Genomic DNA, 22421 nt, shown 5'->3' on the forward strand with positions numbered 1-22421 from the left:
AGACGCTTAACTGACTGAGGCACCCAGGTGCCCCAAATTGTAATTTTTAAAAAGATTTTTAAAAAATTTTTGAGTCATCTCCACACCCAATGTGGAGCTCGAACTTGCAACCCTGAAACCAAGAACAGCATGCTCTATCGACAAAGTGAGCTGGGCGCCCCTGTAATTACTGTTAAATAGTCACATGTCGCCAGTTGGCTATCATTTTGGACAGTGCAGGTCTAGAATCCTTGTGGTCCTGCTGGTGAATAACATCCTATGATTCTTGTTGGGGGAGGCGGGAGTGGGGAAGTCCTTTCACTTCATCTTCAGGTACAAAATGCTCTAGATCCAAATCACAAATCGCCAAGGGCATCAATACCCGGGAAGTGAGGCTCAAATCCCCGCCACCTCTATCAGGAATCGTTTTCTTATGCTCATCTCTGTTCTGAGAAGGGATCTGAGGTACACAAACCCGCAATCCCGTGGCGGATTTGGGCTAGCAGGGAATTTGCAGGTTTGCCCAACCTTCTTGGTTTTTCAAGGATGGAAACCACGATGTTGATGAGGGTGAGGGTGGTGGATGTCACTTGCCCAAGGGGGAGCAGCAGGTTACTTTGCTTATAAGTTAACACACACCCATACATTTAGCACATGTCTTTGGGCCTCTGCACCCCCCCACCCCCCACCACCACATATGACTCATGAAGTCCATTCGATAACTGTACTTCTCTGACCCAGGACCAATGTATGGCTGATGTCAAGGGATAGCCATCTCCATGGGAGGGCCAGATAGGCTCCTGGGTATGCCACCTGTTCCCTGAATTCGTGTGCTTGAGAGACTCCGTTGTGGCATCTTCGACCACTAGGAGAGAAAGCTATGGGGCAGAAGAGTGACTCTGGGCTGACCGGGAAGCAGAATTGGCGAGGGACCGAGTCTTCTGGAGGAGGAGGGGTGCAGGGTGTCAGGATTCTGGTAGCTACAGGCTGGGATGGGTGCATGCAAGGCCCTAACACCAGCAGGGACAGAGCTCTACAGGAAGCTGGCAGAGTGGAGACTTCTGTGCCAGCCTGAGCTGGTGCAGTATTTATCTACTTCCCACTTCCAGAGGGCCTCTGCCTGGCTGATGTGCCACCAGGGCGGGGGGGGGGGGGGGGGGGGAGAGGAAGACACAGCACCTCCTGGGGAATGGCTTTTGTCTTCAATACTCCCTTACTTTCAGGTGGAAATTGCTAAATGCCTTCTCTGGGTAACAGACAGATAAGGAGTTCAGCGGAAGAAGGACCACTTCCGATAGAGAATGGAATCTAAGAAGGCATCCTGGAGGAAGTGGCATCTAAGACTCCAAGGCTAAAAAAGATTTAGAGATGAGGAGATGGGAGAAAGGAGGACAAGGGAACATGAAGGAGAGGAAACAACACACACTGAATGGTGGGATGTGTTCGGGGTGGGTGGGAAATTCAGTGAGAACCTAGGATGTACGAAGGGGAATAATAACAAGGATGAAAAGCTGGGCTGGGACAGATCATGGAGGTCTTGAACACGTCCATCTTTCCTCTTGTTTTTCTTGAAGTTGCTCTTCTCCTTTTCCCACCAAGAGACGCGTCCCACCTACTCCTCCCTCCACCTCAGTGCCTCCACCCCCAGCTCTCTGCTGCTTTCACTTTAGCCCGCAGGCCCCCTGTCCACAAGTGTCCTTCCTGGGGCACAGTGGACACCAGGTCCCCAACAGGGGACTCTCCGGGGTCCCTCTCAGCTCAGTCTCCAGTCTCTGGATTCCCCACGCCCAGGAATGAACCGCATGGAGAAAGCTTCCTGTTTCGCTTGTCACCTTCTAAATCCCTGCTTGGCCCATTCGTCCTCAGGAAAGAGTTGGAAGGAGGCCAGGAACAGCCAGACGAGGTCCAACCTGTTGTAAGAATGTAAACCCCACCCCACCTCCGCGTCCTTCCCTTCTCCTCTGGAAGTTCCAGAATGCACCTGGGCTTTGTTGGAGTCTCGCTTTCCCATTGTCCTCCTAGCAAATCCAGGACCATTTTGGAGGTGCCCCCTCCGCCTCCCTCCCCAGTCCCCAGAGTCCTACCCAGCTCTCTATTTGGGTGCACGCCGTGGAATTCTGTAATTGTGAGGCGGGGAAACCATCTGCCCCAATCCTCCCCCTCTCAGAAGTACTGAATCTGGAATGTTTGGGAAGAGTTGTCTCCCTTCAACATCAGGGGGTCTAACTTGGTTGCTGATCAGTGGCTCCCATGATCACTGAGATGATACAGGCCTTTACATGTGAGCCTCTGCAATTTCCTCTCCTTCCAGGATAAAGTGCCTCTGCCTTTTTACCGCCCTGCTTCTCTCCACCATTTCTGTGTCTCAGCGCTTCCTGTGTGGAAGGCTGGGAAACATCCCTGGCCCGAGGTGCTCACAGTTGAGGAGTACAAGGCAGACACACAAAGAGGGAGTCAGACTGCAAAGGTACCCAAATAAATGTAAGAACCTTCTTTCTGGGGCGCCTGGGTGGCTCAGTCGGTGAAGCGTCCGACTCCAGCTCAGGTCGTGATCCCACAGTGTAAGTTTGAGCCCCACCTCTCTGCTGTCAGCATAGAGCCCACTTCAGATCCTCTGTCTCCCTCTCTCTCTCTGCCCCTCCCCTGCTCGTGCTCTCCCCCCACCAAAATAAACATTTTTTTAAAAGTCTAAAAAAAAAAAAGAACCTTCTTTCTGAAGCAAACCCATTTCTCTGAGGTCTTAGTACTATTCTTGCTTTATCATCTGCCCCATGTATTAAGCCCCCCAATCCCTTTCCATGAGCCTAGAGCAAGGTCAGCGAACTACAGCCCACAGGCCAAATCCTATCCTCTGCCTGTTTGTGAATAAAGCTCTTTGGGACACAGCGGTGCCCATTCCCTTAAGGATGGTCTCCAGTTGCTCTCACACGACAGCGGCAGAGTTGAGTACTTGTGACAAAGACCACACGGCTGGCAAAGCCTAGCACAACTGGCTCCTTATAACAGGAGTTGGCTGACACCTAGTTGGTAGGTAGTTTGGGACCCTGTTGGCTCAGCAAGATGTAAGGGAACTCAGGAAAGATGACCGAGTTGGGAGTGGAAGGGCCTAGCCCAGACTTTCCTCCTCAGCCTACACATATGCTCAAGACTTCCAGAACCTACGGGGAAACCTCTCACTGTGCCAGTCGGCTTTCTACCTCTCTGCTTCATGTCCCACCCATTCCTAAGCCCACACAGCCGGGCCTTGCCCCTATCTTCAACTGAAATGTTCCCACTAGGACCACCAATGACCTCCTCATTACCGATTCCATTTTTTTCCTCAGTCCTCCTCATACACAACGTCTCTTAAGCATTTGCCTCTATTGACTATGTCAGAAATTCCCATGGCTCCTGGGAAGACTGGTCTCTCTTGGATCGCCTCCTATTCGTACAGCTACTTTCTCTGGTCCCTTCTCATGTGTCCTCTTCCGGCCCCCTGCTACCTACAGACACGCGGTCTGCAAAGATTTGTCTGGTCCTCCTCTCCCTCCATACTCTGTCACCGGGACAAAATCATACACGTGCCTGATTTCACCTGTCACTTTTGTATTGATGGCTTCCCAATATACAACCTCTGAACTAAAGGCCCAGATTTTTTTTTTTTTTTTTTTTTTTTAAAGTAGGCTTCATGCCCAGCGTGGAGCCCAACTCGGGGCTTGAATTCACAACCCTGATGAGACCGAGATTTCTAACAGAAGTCAACCTCTGTGGCTCCTCAGATACGTGTCTTACTGGCCAAACAAACTGAGTTTGTCCAGCATCAAACGCTGTCTTCCTCTACCTCTCTCCTCGCCTAATCGCCTTTGCTCTTCTTCCAGCTGCCCCTTATTTGCTGCTGTTCCCAATAGATCCGCCCTCGACCCTTCTCTTTTGGGAGCAGTTGTATCCATTCTTACAGTTCTGACAGTTGCCGATCCCCGAATCACTGCCCAAGCTATGTCTCCAGATGTGTTTCCAGCTGCCTCCTTACATTCCCAAATATTTGTATGAGGTAGACATCTGATGCTTTTGCCTGCCCAGATTTCATCCCCCTTCTGGTAACTACACCTTCGCTTTCCTTCGTGGAGACACCTATTCTCCACACTGAGTCCCCATGATTCACCCGAGGCGGACCTCACCTACCCCTCCAGGGGCAATCACACAACCCAGTTGTATCAGCTGTCTGTTGCCGTGTAACCATTTAGCCCACAGCTTAATAGCTGAGGACAACACACATTTATTTTCTTGCGGTTTCTGTGGGGTGGGAATCTGGGCAGGGCTTAGTTGGGTCCTCTGATCATGATGTCTCAGGTAGCTGCCCTAAGAGTGTCTGTCACTCAGGGCAGGGGTTCATCTGAAGGCTCAGTGGGCAAAAGGAATTGCCTGCAAGCTCACTTTCTTGGTGGTTGGCAGGATTTCGTTCCTTGAGGCCCTCATTTCTTTGGTGGCTGTTGGCTGGTCCTCGGTTCCTTGCAATGTGGCTGTGTCCAGCATGGCGGCTTGCTTGCGTCATCAAAGCCAGCAAGCGAGAGAGTCTTTTGCAAGTGGCAAAGTCTTTTGTCACCTAATCACAGAAATGACAACTCCTCAGGGCGCCTGGCTGGCTCAGTCAGAAGAACGTGCAACTCTTGATCTTAGGGTGGTGAGTTCGAACTCCACGCTGGGTGTAGAGATTACTTAAAATAAATAAATAAAATGAACTTTAACATTCTTTTAATGTTTATTTTTGAGAGAGGGAGAGAGAGAGAGAGAGAGACAGAGCGTGGGAGGGGGAAGGGCAGAGAGAGAGGGAGACACAGAATCCGAAGCAGGCTCCAGGCTCTGAGCCGTCAGCACAGAGCCCGACGCGGGGCCCGAACTCACGAACCGTGAGATCGTGACCTGAGCTGAAGTCGGAAGCTTAACTAACTGAGCCACCCGGGCACCCTAAATAAATAAAATAAACTTAAAAAAAAAGTGACAACTCCAACGTTGCCATATACTATTAGTTAGAAGTAAGCTACCCAAAAGAAGGGGATTACAAATACTGGGAAGTACCGTCACTAAAGGGCCAACTTGCAGACTGTCAACCACAGAGGATTTAGCCAATTAAATCACCGTAATTGATTCAAGGATGGGTATCCACTCAGAGTCCATCAGCATTAAGACCCGAGAGGTTGGCTGGAACCTTGGGGACAGTGGCATTGCTGGGGTTGTTATGCTGGCGAAAGGCAAGCTTGAAATTGCTAATGGCCGCCTTCTATTCACATAGGGTTTAGGACCCTGTGACCCACAAGCCAAAGGTTCCCAGTTGATCAAAAGTCTCAGGGATGCCTTGGATTCAGTTTGCCCAAACCCACGTTGATTACCATACCTTCGTCTTTCCCACAGACCCACTTCTCTCCCTAGGTTCTTCTTCACCATTAAAACTATAACACAGTTATATAACACAGCTCAGGCTGAAAACCTTGGAGTCACCTCCAGCCTTCCTTATCTGCTGTGGAGATTGGAATGACCCATGCAACATGGCTTAATTCTATAGAACTGTAAGAGAGACCTGCTGTATTTGCAGAGATGGGGGAGGCTCTGAGGTGACCCCCTGACACACCATTTTCGTATAGGCAAACAAGTCACTCTGGGTTTTTCGCCAAGCCACTAGAACCTTACAGAATTTCTGGATGTGAAGCACATGGTGTAGAGAATGAGAATAGGGCGTCTGACTCTCCTAGCAAAATGCACCATAGGCTATGGGGAAATTCTGGCAAACTGCCTGGTAGCTTGTGGTTTGGAAGGCACCCTGGGCTGGATTGGTGAGAATATTCCTTCTGTCTCTAAGGCAGATTAAAAGAAATTGTGCCGATGGGATGTCAACTATACTCCCAAAATTAAAAAAAAAAAAAGAGGAGCGTCTGGGTGGGTCTGTCGGTTGAGCATCCGACTCAGCATTTCGGCTCAGGTCATGATCTCACAGTTGTGAGTTCGAGCCCCACATCAGGCTTTGTGCTGACAGCTCGGAGCCTGTTTGGGATTCTCTCTTTCTGCCCCTCCCCTGCTCTCTCTCTCTCTCAAAATAAATAAGTTAATTAAAAATATATTGAAAAAATAAAAATAAACAAATACAAAATTACAAAATTTTTTTTTAGTGTTTATTCATTTTTGAGAGACAGAGAGAGACAGAACATGAGTGGCGAAGGAGCAGAGAGAGAGGGAGACACAGAATCCAAAGCAGGATCCAGGCTCTGAGCTGTCAGCACTGAGCCCCATGCGGGGCTCAAACTCACGAACCTTGAAATCATGACCTGAGCCGAAGTTGGCGCTTAACCGACTGAGCCACTCAGGCACCCCAACAAATACAAAATTAAAAAAAAAAGAAATTGTGTGATTTGAAAATCAGTCCCAATGTCCTTTATATCTTCTTCCTTAGGGTTCCAGTCATAAAGCTAATCCGTACCTCTCTTTCCCTATGCTACTTTCATCCAATTGACCTAAATCCTGGGCTCAGATGTTCCTATTTTCACCATTCCCCTGCCAGCTGAATATCAGCCCCTGAAAACTTTCCTCTTTTTTTTTTTTTTTTTGTTTAATGTTTATTTATTTATTTATTTTGAGAGAGACAGATAACAAGCAGGGGAGAGGCAGAGAGAGAGGGAGACAGAGAATCTCATGCAGGCTGTGCATTGCCAGTGCGGAGCCCCACGCGGGGCTCGAACTCACGAAGCTAGAGATCACGACCTGAGCTGAAATCGAGTCAGATTCTCAACCTACTGAGCCACCCAGGTGCCCCTGAAAACTTTCCTCTTAACCTCCGCTCCATCAGAGTGCAAGTCCACAACGCAAACCTCCTATCGTTCACCTGCCCCAAATTGTGATGGCTCCCTAATTGCTTCCTGACCTTTAATAGGTCATGGACTCTTTTTTTGAGAAGGTGATGGAAACTGTGGGTAACTCATTCTAGAAAAATCTGTATTTTGTGTTTGGGTGTACATCACGAGGCAAAATGAACCCTCTGGATTCCATTTGCATACTGCCTCCCTGACAACATACCCTCCCATCTTCCTCCAAGTTAGACCTTCGTAAAAAGGATGTAGTCCAGATTTTTTTTTAAGCAAGGTATACTTTGTTTTTCTTTTCTTTTTATTTTTGAGAGAGAGAGAGAGAGAGTATAAAGGGGGAGGAACAGAGAGAGAGACACACAGAATCTGAAGCAGGCTCCAGATTCTCAGCTATCAGCACAGAACCCGACCTGGGGCTTGAACTCATGAACTGTGAGATCAAGACCTGAGCCGAAGTCGGACACGCAACCAACTGAGCTACCCAGGGGACCCCTCTAGCCCAAACGTTTTAGCACAGTATTCAGGACCTTCCAAATTCATCTCCACCTGCCTTTTTAGCTGCACCTCTGCCTTGTGTGATTATTGTTATTTTATGTCTGGTTCCCCATCAGACCAAAATCCTCCCTGACAGCAAAGACTGTGTGCCCTCTCATTTTTCCTTGTTACATCTCCCCAGATGGAATGAAAGTTTCTCTGGAGCACTAATCAGAACACCTAGCTTAGTCTAGATAAAGTGTTGGCTCACTGTTAGACTTTAAAAAAAATTTATTTCATTGTGTTGAGAGCACTTAACATGAGATCTATCCTCTTAACAAATTTATAAGTGGACAATACAGTATTGTTGACAATAGACGCAATGTCTTCAGCAGATGTCTCGAACTTACTCAGCTTGTTTAACTGACATCTTACGCCATTTGATCAGTAATTCCTCACACCCTCCCCCCACCTTCGGCTCCTGGCAACCACCATTCCACTCTTGGATTCTAAGAGCTTGACTATTTTGGATACCTCATAGAAGTGGAATCATGCAGTACTTGTCTTTCTGTGTCTGGTTTATTTCACTCAGCATAATGTCCTCAAGGTCCATCCATGTTGTTGCATCTTGAAGAATTCCCTCCTTTTTTTAAGGTTGAATAGTATTCCAGTGTGTGTGTGTGTGTGTGTGTGTGTCCGTCTGTGTGTGTATATATATATATATATATATATATGTATATATATACTTTTTTAAAAGTTTATTTATTTGGAGAGAGAGAGAGGGAGAGAGAGGGAGCATGAGCAGGGGCGGGGGGGGGGGGTGGCAGAGAGATAGAGGGAGCGACAGACTCCCAAGCAGGATCTGCACTGTCAGTACAGAGTCCAGTGCGGGGCTCGATCTCATGAACCGCAAAATCATGACCTGAGCCGAAACCAAGAATCTGATGCTTAACCGACTGAGCCACACAGGTGCCCCACATTTTCTTTATCTACTCATCTGTCGAACATTTGGTTTGTTCTTTCACCTTGGCTATCATGAATAGTGCTACAACAGACTGCTGGGTTTCTAGTAATTTCTAACAGCAAAGGGGTTTTAGGGTGATGGGCCTAGATGATATGATACAATGTCATAGTTCCCAATCTATATTCTAGTAGAGTTCTGAGTTCAAAACTTTTCAGTTTTAGTGGACCCCATGGAAATGGGTATTTCTTAGACCTTGTGACATGATTTTGGCTTGGGAAAATATAGGTCCCCACAGGTGAACTTAGCACATTTACCATTACTGTTGCCAGGAATCCTTTTTTGGTAGCTGGGGCCCTTTGGGGTCCCACAGAAACTTAAAGAACTGGCCCAGTTGGTGGACTCTTAGATGAGTTTATTGATTCATATTGTAGACCTGACCCAATTCCAACCCCCAACACAGGCCAGGGCAGGAATGTCCCCTAGGTCCCTGCAAAATAGGCCTTGTGGAGAAATCTGGGACAAAAGAAAATTGCCCCTCCTTGGTCACATTTCAAGATCCCTCCCACATTTTGTCCTTACTCCCACACCTCTCACATACACTGGGCTATTTCATACCACGTGGTAGAAAATGGGAGGAAGACAGTATCAGTCCATAAAAGTGCATGTTCTGAGGGGACAGAGACTCTGTTTGTCTTGTTTGACGTTGTTATTTCCATGTAGTAGGCACTCAGTTAATACTTACTGAATGAATGAAGGGGACGTTGAAAGTCAGTGGATCTTTAGCTTCCAATCTGTAAATACCTTGTAATTTCATCCAACCATAAGCACTGAAGGATCTGGGTCACACTAAGCATGGCAGCACCAATGGGATGACTTCAGATTTCTCCTACATGCAACATATGGAACACTGATAAACCAGGTGCACTCACTGTGTGCGAGGGTTTCATGTGACAACATCAACATGCTGTGGTTTGGATTACAGGTTCAGATTTGATTCTGCCTCAAGTTCTGGCCATCGTGTTTTATCCCAGCCAGCAGAAGGGGGGAAGAGGGACTGAGGAAGGGTGTGTCCCTGTTTTAAGGACCTCTCCCAAAAGTTATCCTTGACACCTTTGCTTACAACCCATTGGCCAGAACTTAGTCACATGTCCACAACTACCTTCAGGGGAGGTCTTCATTTCAGTTGGCCAAGTTGCCAGCTGAAAATCAGGGGTGCTGTTACAAAGGAAGAAGTGGGGAACATATACAGGGAGACACTGTTGATATGGTTGGGGAGGTGGTTTGACATGGGAAGTCTGGCCTTGCAAAACCAGAGAAGCCTGTCTGAACTCAAGCTCCCAACTCACTGTTCTTACCTACAGAGTGATGGTCACCAGGCCAATGCCATCTGGGGTGCAAGAGTGTGCTCTGTGGGTAAAAAAACATGGCTGCTGAAGTCAGGTGGCCATGAGATCAAATACATCGCTGGATCTCTTCCTTTCTTTCATGTATGAAGCAAGGACAACAATACCCATCGAATAGGTTATGATGAGTATTTTACTACTGGGAAATCCCTGGGACAAGGTTGTCACCCAAGAATGGTGCTTTTTCTTCTTATTCTTGTGGTAAAACACATATAACATAAAATTTACCCTTTTAACCCATGTTTAGTATACAGGAGTGTTAATATATGCACACTCTTGGGGTGTCTGCCTGGCTCAGTGGTTAGAGCATGGGACTCCTGATGTCGGGGTCGTGAGTTCAAGCCCTACCTTGGGCATGGAGCCTACTTAAAAAAAAAAAAGAAGAAGAAAACAATACAGTAAAACCTTGGTTTGCAAGCATAATTCGTTCTGGAAACATGCTTATAATTCAAAGCACTCGTATATCAAAGCGAATTTCAAGAACCATTGGCGCACGTTGGGATCATGTGACATTGGCGACCCGTACTACTCGGATTGGAAGACAACGCTTGTTTATCAAGTTAAAATTTATTGGAAATGCTTGCTCGTCTTGCAGAACACTTGTAGAATGAGTTACTGGCAATCCAAGGTTTTACTGTATATATACACACACACATATATATATGCCCACTCTCGAGCAACAGATCTCTAAAATCTTTTTGTCTTGCAAAACTGAAACTCTACACCCACTGAGCAAGAACTCCCTTCCCCGTCCTTCTACTACTCGCTGGTTGCCACCTTTCTACTTCCTAAGAGCATGACTACTTTACATAACTCAGACGGAGACTCATGCAGTATTTGTCTTTTTGTGACCTGTTTCTTTCAGCTGGCCTGCTGGCCTGAAGTTCACAGTCATGCTGGGGCATACGGCAGGATTTCCTGCCTTTTTGAGGCTGAATAATGTTCTGTTGTATGGTATACACCACATGTTCTTTACCCACACATTCTTCGTCTAACGGACATTGAGGTTGCTTCCATCTCTTGGCTGCTGTAAAGCTATAAGCATGGCAGTTCCTATCAGAAACTGGTTTGGTTAGTATCAGAAACCAGTTCGTATCGGAAAGTAGTTCTCTCCTTTTTTTAAAAAATGTTTTTAATGTTTATTTATTTTAAAAAAATTTTTTTAACGTTTATTTATTTTTGAGACAGAGAGAGACAGAGCATGAGCAGGGGAGGGTCAGAGAGAGAGGGAGACACAGAATCTGAAACGGGCTCCAGGCTCTGAGCTGTCAGCACAGAGCCCGACGCGGGGCTTGAACTCACGGACCGTGAGATCATGACCTGAGCTGAAGTCGGCCGCTTAACCGACTGAGCCACCCAGGCGCCCCAAATGTTTATTTATTTTTGAGAATGGGGGGGGGGTGTGGGAAGGGGGAGGGAGAGAGAGAGGGAGACACAGATCGTGAAGCAGGCTCCAGGCTCCGCGCTGTCAGCACAGAGCCCGGTGTGGAGCTCGAACTCAAGAACGGCGAGATCATGACCTCAGCCGAAGTCAGAAGTCAGATGCTTAAGCGACGGAGCCACCCAGGCGCCCCTATTGTCTCCTTTCTTTTAATACCCTTGCCTGGGAACTTCATGGTTTGTTTGCTTTTTCTGCATATAACTAATTGTTAGGTTAAACACTTCAGGTGCTTGGACATGGGAATTCTTTAGATACTACATATCAATTAGGGGGAAAAGGGAAAACACCCCCTCTCCCTCAGGATGATAACAGAGTATAGATTCTCTTTAGGTGGCCCATTTGAATAGAAAAAGAAAGACAATCTATCTGCGGGGTTGTCACACTGTTTAATCCTACAGCTACAGTTCCAGACTCCAGATGTTGCCTTCCACGAAGGGTGTAGAACCATCCCCCAGTTCCGACTGAAGCTGTCCATCCGTGAAGTCCTAAATTCTGACCCCAGGAATCGAAGATGGGGGGCAGCAGTGAGGAAGAAAGACCACCCACACAAATGTGTAATTCCTTGGTAGAGAGAACACTTGTAAGGCAAGCCCCTGGCCGATAATAACCGCAAGAAGCTGTGCTTTGGTATTCCTTCCTCTAGTGGTTTCCTGAGGAGACACATTAAGTAAGAATAACATCAATGTCATCATTATAAAGTAAAATCTTTACCCAAATACGGACATTGCACGCTCTGTGGGCTTGTTTTTTTTTTAAACCATTTTTTAATTAAGCTCTACGCCCACCCGATACAGGGTTTGAACTCAGGACCCCCGAGATCGAAAATCTCTTGCTCTACCAACCGAGCCAGCCAGGCACCTCTGGACATTGTACACTTTGAATCAAAAGCTTTTGCTGCATGTTTATAGGCATAGGTGGTGCCACAGAAGCACAGTGCGAATCAGGTTCCCAAAGGAGCTTCCTAGTAGTTGGAGTGAAAAGGCAAATACTCATGAACATGTTACAAGTTATGTAAGGCAATATATGCTCAGCCTGGTGCTTGGAGGAGGGTGTGGTGCTATTGGCTGGGAAGACCAGAGAACACTGCTGGCTGGGGGATGGGGATTTGCACTGGACTCAGAATGGCAGCATTTAAATAAGTAGATAGGATTTAGAAAGTATTTTGTTGTTATTCTCGTGTTTTAGCTGGTATATACCGAGGGTCGGCTCTATAGATGCCAGGCCCCATACTTGAAGCTGAAGATAATGACAAAAAACCACGGTCCCGGCCTTCAAGGAGGTTTTCAGAATTATTTCAGCATGGGAGCAGATTTTTCCAGTGAGGCCCACACTGCTCTGGCCCCAGACATACCTCCAGGACACTCAGTCCCCACGAAGCGGAGCTAGATGACCAGGGATTGGGGATCCAGGGCTGACAGTCTGGCTCTGATGCTGTGTCCCGAAGCCAGCCACGTCCGGCACACTGGGACCACACCGGTGGGCCCCACGGTGGAGTCATTGCAGCCTGGCTGGCTCAGCGCCATGCATTTTCTGCTCAGCCCCCGACCCTTGGCCCTTGAGGCTGTTATTTGGTCTCCCTCTGTGGGACTCCTTCAGACTTTGACTCTTTAGTTGATTTAGGAGAGAAGACGAGGAAGAAGTGCCAGTGTGGCTCCCAAGAGAAAATGCTCAGCAATGAGCTGGCAATGTGGGGAGTCACCTGCATGGAGGTGGCGGGGGGTGGGTGGTGGGAGAAGCACGGGGATTCTGGGATATGCAAGTAGCCGACTCTGGTTTGAATACCTTCTCTAGCCCTCCCCACTGGGTGACCCTGAGCAGGGGTCTGTCTTTTCTTTCTTTGCTTCTTTCTTTCTTTGTTTCTTTCTTTCTTCTTCCTTCCTTCCTTAAGTTTATTTATTTATTTAGAGAGAGAACGTGAGCAGGAGATTGGCAGAGAGAGAGAGGGAGAGAGAGAATCCCCAGCAGGCTCTCCGCTGTCAGTGCAGAGCCAGACGCAGGGCTGGAACCCACAAACTGTGAGATCATGACCTGAGCCAAAATCGAGTCGCATGCTTAACCGATTGAGCCCCCCAGGCGCCCCTGAGCAAATTACGTCTTACAGGCTCCTCTTCTTCGTCTGCAAACCTGGCAAAACAATCCCAAGGTGCAGGATTATTGCAAAGTTGCAGTGAAATACTGAAGCCCGGTGTGGAGCGCACGGTACAAGCCGTTGGCCAAGGGGTAATAGATGCAAGGGGGGTGGAGGAGTGTTCCGTGAGCTCTCCTCGGTGCAGAGAGGAGTCAAAAGCTAGCAGCTGAGCCAGGGCATGCCCGTAGTTACGATTTTGGACAGCACTGCATTCTCGGCTACAGCGCTTTTTGCTTGCGGGAGCCATTCTGCGGTCACTCAAGGAGAAATGGAGTGCAGTGGGGGAGGGGCCCAGGAGGCGGCTGCACAGCCAGCCTGTCGCTCCCAGATGATGGATGAGCCTGTTCCAGGCCTTGTAATTAGTGCTGACTGGCTCTGAGACTCCTATCGTGGGGGAATGTTCCCTGCTTCCCCCATGTCCGGGAGGCCCTCCTCAGGGTCTGGGGCTGGACTGGGTGTAAAGTTTGCCCCAACACTCCAGCACACCCTTCCCAAGACCGGTGTGCATGTGTTTCTGTACACGTGTGTGAATGTGAGTGTGCCTATCTGTGACTCTGGTGACTGCGATTGTGTGTACATGTGTGTACGCACATGTATGAGTGTACTTACACACCTATGAGTGTGCGTGTGCACTAAGTTGTTAGTCGAGCCCAAGATTAAATACGTGATGAACTTTTGGCTTTCAGCCGGGAGGAGGTGAAGGTGCAACTGTCTTTGGTTGCCGTTCATCCAACACCAGCCACCTCCACCAGGCCACCTAAGTTCGACTCCAACAAGATCAAAGTCATATACTTGAGGTGCACGGGTGGGGAAGTCAGTGCCGCCTCGCTGTAGCCCTGGAGATCAGCCCCCCGGGTCTGTCTCCAAAGCAGGTTGGTGATGATATCGCCAAGGCAACCGGTGATGGGAAGGATCTGAGGATTTCAGTGAAACTGACCATTCAGAGAAGATAGGCTCAGACTGAAGTGTTTCCCTCAAGGAACGGCCACGAGACGGAAGCAGAAAAACATTAAGCACCGTGGAAATATCACTTTTGATGAGATTGTCAACATTGCCCCACAGATGCAGCACTGATCTTTAGCCTGAGAACTCTCTGGACCCATTAAAGAGATCTTGGGGACTGCCCAATCTGTGGGCTGCGATGTTGACGGCCACCACCCTCGTGACATCATACGTGACATCAATAGTGATGCAGTGGAATGCCCAGCTAGTTAAGAACTACAAAGGAAAATATTTCAATAAAGGATCATTTGAAAACCAAAAAAAAAAAAAAAAAGCAATGAGAGGAATAAATGCTAGTCTTTAGTCTCGGTCACTTGAAGCAGACTTCCTATTTCAAGAAGTCACTTGACTGGCCCCTTTTAGTTATCCAAACGTCTGGCAACCCCAGTCCTGAGGGAGGAAATAACAGAAACGTCCATCGCTCTGTGCAGGCTTCCCCTCCCTGAATAGCCACATCAGGCCAGGCAGGAGGAGGTGTTCCACTTGTATAAGGGTTTTTCTGGAATAAGGGGAATTCATATTTCCCCAACACTTCTTCCTAAGAGTCAAAATTGAGAAACGCTTTTGGGATGGATGAGTGTAATTTCAACCAAGGCTTAGGACAAGGAATATCAGTAAGTTCTGAAAAATGAAATTACCTTGGGGGCACCTAGCTGGCTCATCAGTAGGGTATGAGGCTCTGCATCTCAGAGTCGAGAGTTCATTCCCCACGCCGGGAACGCCTACTTGAAAAAATAAAATAAAATAAAGTCTTCAATAAAAGATAAATAAGTAGGGCACCTGGGTGGCTCAGCCGGTTGAGTGTCTGACTCTTGATTTTGGCTTGGGATCTCAGGGTTGTGGTATCGAGCCCCACGTCAGGCTCTGTGCTGAGTGTGGAGCCTGCTTGGGATTCTCTCTCTGTCCCTCTGTCCCTCTCCCCCACTCACACGATCTCTCTCTCTCAAAAAATGTGAACAAACAAACAAGCAAACAAAATTAAATTATCTTGAGAGAAAGGGAATCTGCGTTCCTAAGCACTGGGGTCTACTCTCCACCCTGTCATTCATCAACTACGACACCTTAAAGGAATAGATTAACTGCTTTTGTTTTTTTAAGTTTATTACTTTACTTTTATGTAATCTGTACACCCAACGTGTGGCTCGAACTCACCACCCTGAGATCAAGAGTCACATGCTCCACCGACTGAGCCAGCCAGTGACACCTGATGAATTGCTTTCGAAGGCTTCATTTTTCATCTACATCATTTACATTTATATATTATGTAAATTTGAGTTACGCACATTTGAAAAACTGCAAATCCCCCTAAATTAAAAAAAAAAAATCGCTGGGGTGCCTGGGTGGCTCAGTTGGTTAAGCGGCCGACCTCAGCTCAGGTCATGATCTCGTGGTCCGTGAGTTCGAGCCCCACGTCGGACTCTGTGCTGACGGCTCAGAACCTGGAGCCTGTTTCAGATTCTGTGTCTCCCTCTCTCTGACCCTCCCCCGTTCATGCTCTGTCTCTCTCTGTCTCAAAAATAAATAACTGTTAAAAAAAATTTTTTTTCTGAAAGAAAAAAAATCGCCAAGGTTACATGATTTCAAAATCGGTGAGTTGAGCGGGCCTGTGGACTGCGTTTACAACCACTGTCACGTGACCGCATCCATTGAGCTGCAAAAGTAAATAACTGCTATTCATGTTCATATCGTGTGAATTGAGCCATTGTTTATGCGCATCATACCTTCTGAGAGTGGACGCTAATGACTGATGGGCTGTTACTTTAATATTCAGCCTTAACATTTAAAATATTTTCTGTATCCTAGGGCGATATTTTCTGAGTTCGTTAAGTGGTGGCATGAGTGCCAAAAAACACGGTCCAGAATCAATAACTTTTGTAATTGGAAGTTAGATATGATAAAACACTCTGAAAAAGCCCAAGGAACTGCCGTGACACGCCAAGTAGTTAATTTAGGAGCGCCTATTCCCTGAAACGTTAGAGATTCTAGTGTTTAGCAAAAAAAAAAAAAAAAAAAAAAATAGCACTAAGGCAAAGATGTTCTGCAGTGGTTGAGGCTTCCTCCCCACCCCCCCACCCTGCCCTTTTACAGTGATTCTTCTGGAAAATACAGTGTCAAAATACTTAAGTGTTGAATGATCCAACATCTTTGGTAGCATCCCCTTTTCATAAGGTGTGATGTCTCCTTAAACGAAATTTTATACTCCATGAAAATTTCTTAGTGTGGCGCCTGACAGCTTGCTAAGTGCTGGGAGCACGTTAGGTTGTTGCTGCTGTTGGGGTTATCAGCCTGGTCCTAAGGGTTAGCCTGGTCAGAACCAGGCTGATTCTGACACAGCATGTGCCTCAGGAGGTCTTTTGGAATCATCAAGGTATTGATTTGGGGGTGATAATGGCTGAACGAGGGTAAACCATGACTTTATTTTTTATTTTTTATTATTAAAAATTTGTTAATGTATATTTATTTTTGAGGCAGAGAGAGAGAGACAGAGCCAGCATGAACAGGGAGGGGCAGAGAGAGAGGGAGACACAGAATCCGAAGCAGGCTCCAGGCTCTGAGCTGTCAGCACAGAGCCCGACGCAGGGCTTGAACTCAGAGACAGCGAGATCATGACCTGAGCTGAAGCCAGACGCTTAACCGCTTAACCGACAGAGCCACCCAGGCGTTCCAACCAGAAACTTTAGAATGGAAGTTGAAATCCCCACCTTGGCTATTAAAGTATCTGGAACCTCATGGGAAAATCACGAATGTCCAAAAGGCTATGCAGGACAAAGTTTCAACAGTGACACCGCGTGGCAGCAAGGACCAACTGCAACGGAGTCCTAATCCCACTTCTAATCACAAGGGGTCCTTTCTCAGAATTCCTTCAAATCGAATCCTCCAGGTGTGGAGGACTGTGTACTTGGGGAAGGAAGCAGGTCATTGGAACTTGGTGGGCTGACCCACAGGACTTTGTCCTAGAATACGACCACAGTGCGTGGCGGGAGGGTGGGGGTCCTAGATGTGTGTATGTCTGTGTGTGACCCTCTGTCTTTCTCAAGTGACACGTATGAGGAGTGAGAGCTTGTTAGATATGACACAGAGATAGCAGCAGCAGCAAGAGAAAAACTATACGTAAGCAACTTGAAACTTCACATAATAAATCATGTCTGATATTATGATATAGACCAAAAGTCCTTGATTCTTTAAGGAAAATCTCAGAGCAGCCAGTTGCTTGGGAAAGTTGCTAATAGTTTTTCTACAGATATGTAAGATCACTATAGTGGCCACAACTATTCGTGCTTTCTTACACCCCGGCTCTTTGCAGAGTGAATTTGAGGGTCACTTTTAAGATGGAGACCTGGGGCACCTGGGTGGCTCCATGTCAGTTAAGCCTCTGACTCTTGGTTTTGGCTTAGGTCATAATCTCACAGTTTGTGGGTTCGAGCCTCGCATCGGGCTCTGTGCTGACAGTGCAGAGCCTGCTTGGGATTCTCTCTCTCTCTCTCTCTCTCTCTCTCTCTGCCCCTCCCCCACTTACTCTGTCTTTGTCCCTCTCAAAATAAACAAATAAACTAATTTTTTTAATATTTATTTATTTTTGGGAGAGAGAGGCAGAGTGTGAGTGGGCAAGGGGCAGAGAGAGAGGGAGACACAGGATCCGAAGCAGGCTCCAGGCTCTGAGCTGTCAGCACAGAGCCCGATGCAGGGCTTGAACTCACAGACAGCGAGATCATGACCAAAGCTAAAGTCGGACGTTTAACTGACTGAGCCACCCAGGCGCCCCTAAATAAATAAACTTGGAAAAAAAAAAAGAAGTGGAGACTTGTTCCCTACACTTTCATTCTGAGGTGGTCTAGAACGAGCATTCAGTGCCTGTTGTATTACTTCCCAGTTTCAGACTCAAGAGACCTTGCACACCTCTGCTTCCACTCTTAGGCTCCTTCGACCTCCATGAGGGAGCCCAGACTAACCTAGCAGATGAGAGACGATGTGGAGCAGAGCAGGTCAGCGGACCCATCTCAGCCAAGATCCAAGATGTGCAAAACAGACCCTATGAGCTCAGCAAAGCCAAGCTTCATCAGACCTTCGAGCGAACCCCTCAGCTGACTGCAGTCAACATACAACCAGGGCCACCCAGAAACTGTCAGGCCCACATTGACTCAACGACGCATAAATGTTTATTGTTTTAAACAAACAAACCTAAAAAAGTGACACATGTTCTCTTAGAAGAAAATCCCCAGATCAGAAAATATTTCAGTTCTCTCCAATTTCAGATTTTCTATTCTTTCCTGCTACCAGGATGTGGTGATTCATTCAATCATTCATTCGATAGTTTATAGTGTGCGTGTGTGTGTGTGTGTGTGTGTCTTTTAGTGTAAGGCACTTTAATAGGTTTGGTGGGGGTATATGGTTGTGGAGCATAAGAAAACACAGATATAAGTTCGCCTGGCTGGCTCTGCTGGTGGAACTTGTACTCTTGATCTCGGGGCTGTGGGTTCAAGCCCCACATTGGGTACAGAGATTACGTAAAAAGAAAAAAAAATCTTTAAGTTTTTATTTATTTTAGAGAGAGAGAGAGAGCATGCACATGCACACGAGCTGGGGAGGAGCAGAGGGAGAGAGAGAGAGAGAAGAGAAAGAGAGAGACAATCCTAAGCAGGCTCCATGCTCAGCACTGAGCCCAACATGGGGCTTGATCCCACAACCCTGGGATCATGACCTGAGCCAAAATCAGGAGTCAGATGCTCAACCGACTCAGCCACCCAGCCTCCTCTAAAAAAAAAAATCTTTAAAAAAAGGAAAAGAGGGGCACCTGGGTGGCTCAGTCGGTTAAACGTCCGACTTCGGCTCAGGTCATGAGCTCACGGTTTGTGAGTCCGAGCCCTGCATCGGGCTCTGTGCTGACAGCTCAGAGCCTGGAGCCTGCTTGGGATTCTGTGTTTCCCTCTCTTTCTACCACTCCCCTGCTCGTGCTCTGTCTCTCTCCTGTCTCTCAAAAATAAACATTAAAAAAATTAAATAAAAGAAGTACAAAAAGAAAAGAAAAGAAAAAGAAAAAGGTCTGATTTATAGTTTAGTTTGGAAGGAAAGGGAGCCTGGTCTGATAAACTACCTACTAAATTTGAATTCCAACACTAGTGGGATCAATTTACAGCTGTGTGACCTTTGGATAGTTACTTAACCTTTCTGAGTTTCAGCTTCCTTATCTCACAAACAGGAGTAAAACCTGGCTTTCAGCATGGTGGACAGGGTCCAAAAAATTTACAAAGTGTTGTGCCCATGGGTCAGAATCATTTTCCACCTCCTGACTTTGCTTGTCCGTATCTCAGGTGGGTACTGAGCACGTACCCCAAGGAGCGACCTTCAGGTCAGGGTCTCCCCAAAGAGCGACGAACCTTCCAGAATGAGCAGGTAGGGGCTTTTGCTTTCAACAACTGCTCCCATAGGAATCAGCCCAGACAGGAAACGTGGCATCTTCCCAGCGGCCTGCAATTGACTTTTGCCCCCTGTGAAAGGGAACGATGTGCAAAGATCACCCTGCAAATCAGGCCTGTTGGGAAGTGGTGAGCTCTCCGTGTCCACAGAGCTACAGGTCATCTGGGTGGCCCTTGTCTGGTTCTCAGCCTCGGCTGGGAGACTGAGCTGCAAGGAAGGCCTTTGACCTGGGACCTGCCCTCCTGAGGCTTCGCCCCAGGAACAGTCCACGGTACACGGGGGAGCAAGTGTGAGAGCAGAAAACAAGGTGATAGGTGAATACAGGGGAGGGGACAAGCCAGGAGTACCTCTCATGTCTTCTTCCCACCTCTCTGAGAATTCCGACATCCGCCAGAACGTGCATGGACGAGAGGACGCTGACCAGTTGAGGCACTAGGGAGCCGACGTGCTTGGTGATCAGAATCCATCCCGTGCCAGTCCGGCCAATGTTTACCAAAGCTGCATCACCGCACGCCGGAGAGAGAGGAGCCGGACTGAAGGCTGAGGGCAGGGAGCCTGGCTGCAGTACCCAGCTTGGCCAGTGATTGCACGGCCCCCCTCCACACGCCTCAGTTTCTCCTCATGACCAGGGTGTTCACTGAGAAGGGGGATGGGGAAGCCAGATGCTACAGGCAGCAGAAGTCCCTGGAGCAGGAGGCAGCGGTGATGTGGTGGCTTTGATGGCCTTAGGAAATCACTCACTCTACAGAAGCAGCTCAGGCAGGACTAGCTTGACTGAGGTTAAGACCCTGTCAGAAAATCAGGGCACCTGGGTGGCTCGGTCTGTTGAGCGTCTGACTCTTGATTTCAGCTCAGGTGATGATCCAGTGTCGTGGGATTGAGCCCAGCGTTGGGCTCCGCACTGAGTGTAGAGCCCGCTTAACATTCCCTCTCTCTCCCTCTCTACCCCTCTTCCCTGCTTGTGCTCTAAGGAAAAACAAAAAAGACCGTTGGGGCGCCTGGCTGACTCAGTCGGTTAAGCGTCCGATTTCAGCCCAGGTCATGATCTCACTGTTCGTGGGTTCCAGACCTGCGTCGGTCTCTGTCCTGACAGCTCAGAGCCTGGAGCCTGCTTGGAATTCTGTTTCCCTCTCTCACTACCCCTCCCCCACTCATGATCTCTCTCTCTCTCTCTCTCTCTCTCAAAAATAAATAAACATTAAGAAAATAAAAAAAAAAAAAAAGACCCTATCAGAAAATCAAATCTTCCTGTAGGGCACATGCCTGATGAAGCTCTTGTGGAACAAGGATACATCCAGAAACCAATCCTCCTGTTTGGATTGACAACACTGTAACTAGGAGGGGGGAAGAAAGGGGTACAGACACATTTGGCAGGGAAATAGGGACAGGGGACTGAAATAAAAATGGGATGAGAAGGGGAGAGAGAGAAAAAGGGAGCTAGAAGGGCTAAAAGTTGGAGGGAAGGGGCGCCTGGCTGGCTCAATCGGTTAAGCGTCCAACTTTCAGCTCAGGTCATGATCTCATGGTCCGTGGGTTCGAGCCCCACATCGGGCTCCATGCTGACAGCTCAGAGCCTGGAGCCTGCTTCAGATTCTGTGTCTCCCTCTCTCTCTGCCCCTCCCCCGCCCACATTTTGTCTCTGTCTCTCAAAAACAAATAAACATTAAAAAAAAAAAAGGAAAAAAATTTTAAAAAAATAAATAAAATTTAGAGGGAACATTAGCGAGTCAAAGAGCAGAAGGCAGACATGAGAAAAACACATTGAGACATCTTCAGGGATGCAAAGAACATTCAGTATTAAAATCTATCTTTTTAAAAAAATGTTTATTTTTGAGAGGGAGAGAGAGAGCGCACACATGAGCAGGGGAGGGGCAGAGAGAGAGGGAGACACAGAATCTGGAGCAGGCTCCAGGCTCTGAGCTGTCAGCACAGAGTCTGACGTGAGGCTTGAACCCATGGACAGGGAGATCAGGATCTGCGCCAAAGTTGGAGGCTTAACCCACTGAGCCACCCAGTTGCCCCTAAAATCTATCTTCTTACAGGCATCTGGCTGGCTCTGTCAGGAGAGCATGAAATTCTTGATTTGGGGGTTGTGAGTTTGAGTCCCTTGCTGGGTATAGAGATTACTAAAATAAAAAAATAAACAAAACTTTAAAAAACTACTAAATACGGAATTGTATCTTCCTATTTGTCTGTCTCGTCAAGCTGTAGGTTTTGAAGGCAGGCACTAAATTTAAGTTATCTGTACACTTTCGGTGCTTAGCATAGTGCCTGACACGTCCTAGGTATTCAATGAACAGATAATTAGATATTTAAGAAAAGTCAGGATTTTAAGACAGAAGGGCACAGAGATATATATAAGAGAGTGGCTCTGAATTTTCAGAGTCAGAAACGTGCTTTCAAATCCATTTCCTAACTGTGTGACTTCGAGCGAGACTTCATCTTTCTGAAGTTTTCCATATGAAGTTGTGGCAAGCATTAAAGGTCTGCAAAGCTCAGGGCAGATTGCCCATGTAAGCTCCCAACATTAGTGACTGTTAGTGTCGTGGTTGTTTGCAGATAAGGGACACGGGGACTGTGGTAAATGCAGGTCACCAAGAGCCCCCGACTCATGGCCTCGTCTGGAACTTTGTAGTGCCTTTCCATTCTCACGCTAGATGCAGGCAAGTGACTTGCTCTGGCTGATGGTAAACTTGATGCAGAGGTGTGGAAAAGACCGCTCATTTCTGACTTTCTTGGAACCCCTGCCTGCAGGAAGGATGTGGGAGACCTGCAGAGGAGAGCC

This window comes from Acinonyx jubatus, chromosome D1 (genome assembly GCF_027475565.1).
Source record: "Acinonyx jubatus isolate Ajub_Pintada_27869175 chromosome D1, VMU_Ajub_asm_v1.0, whole genome shotgun sequence".
NCBI classification, from domain to species: domain Eukaryota; kingdom Metazoa; phylum Chordata; class Mammalia; order Carnivora; family Felidae; genus Acinonyx; species Acinonyx jubatus.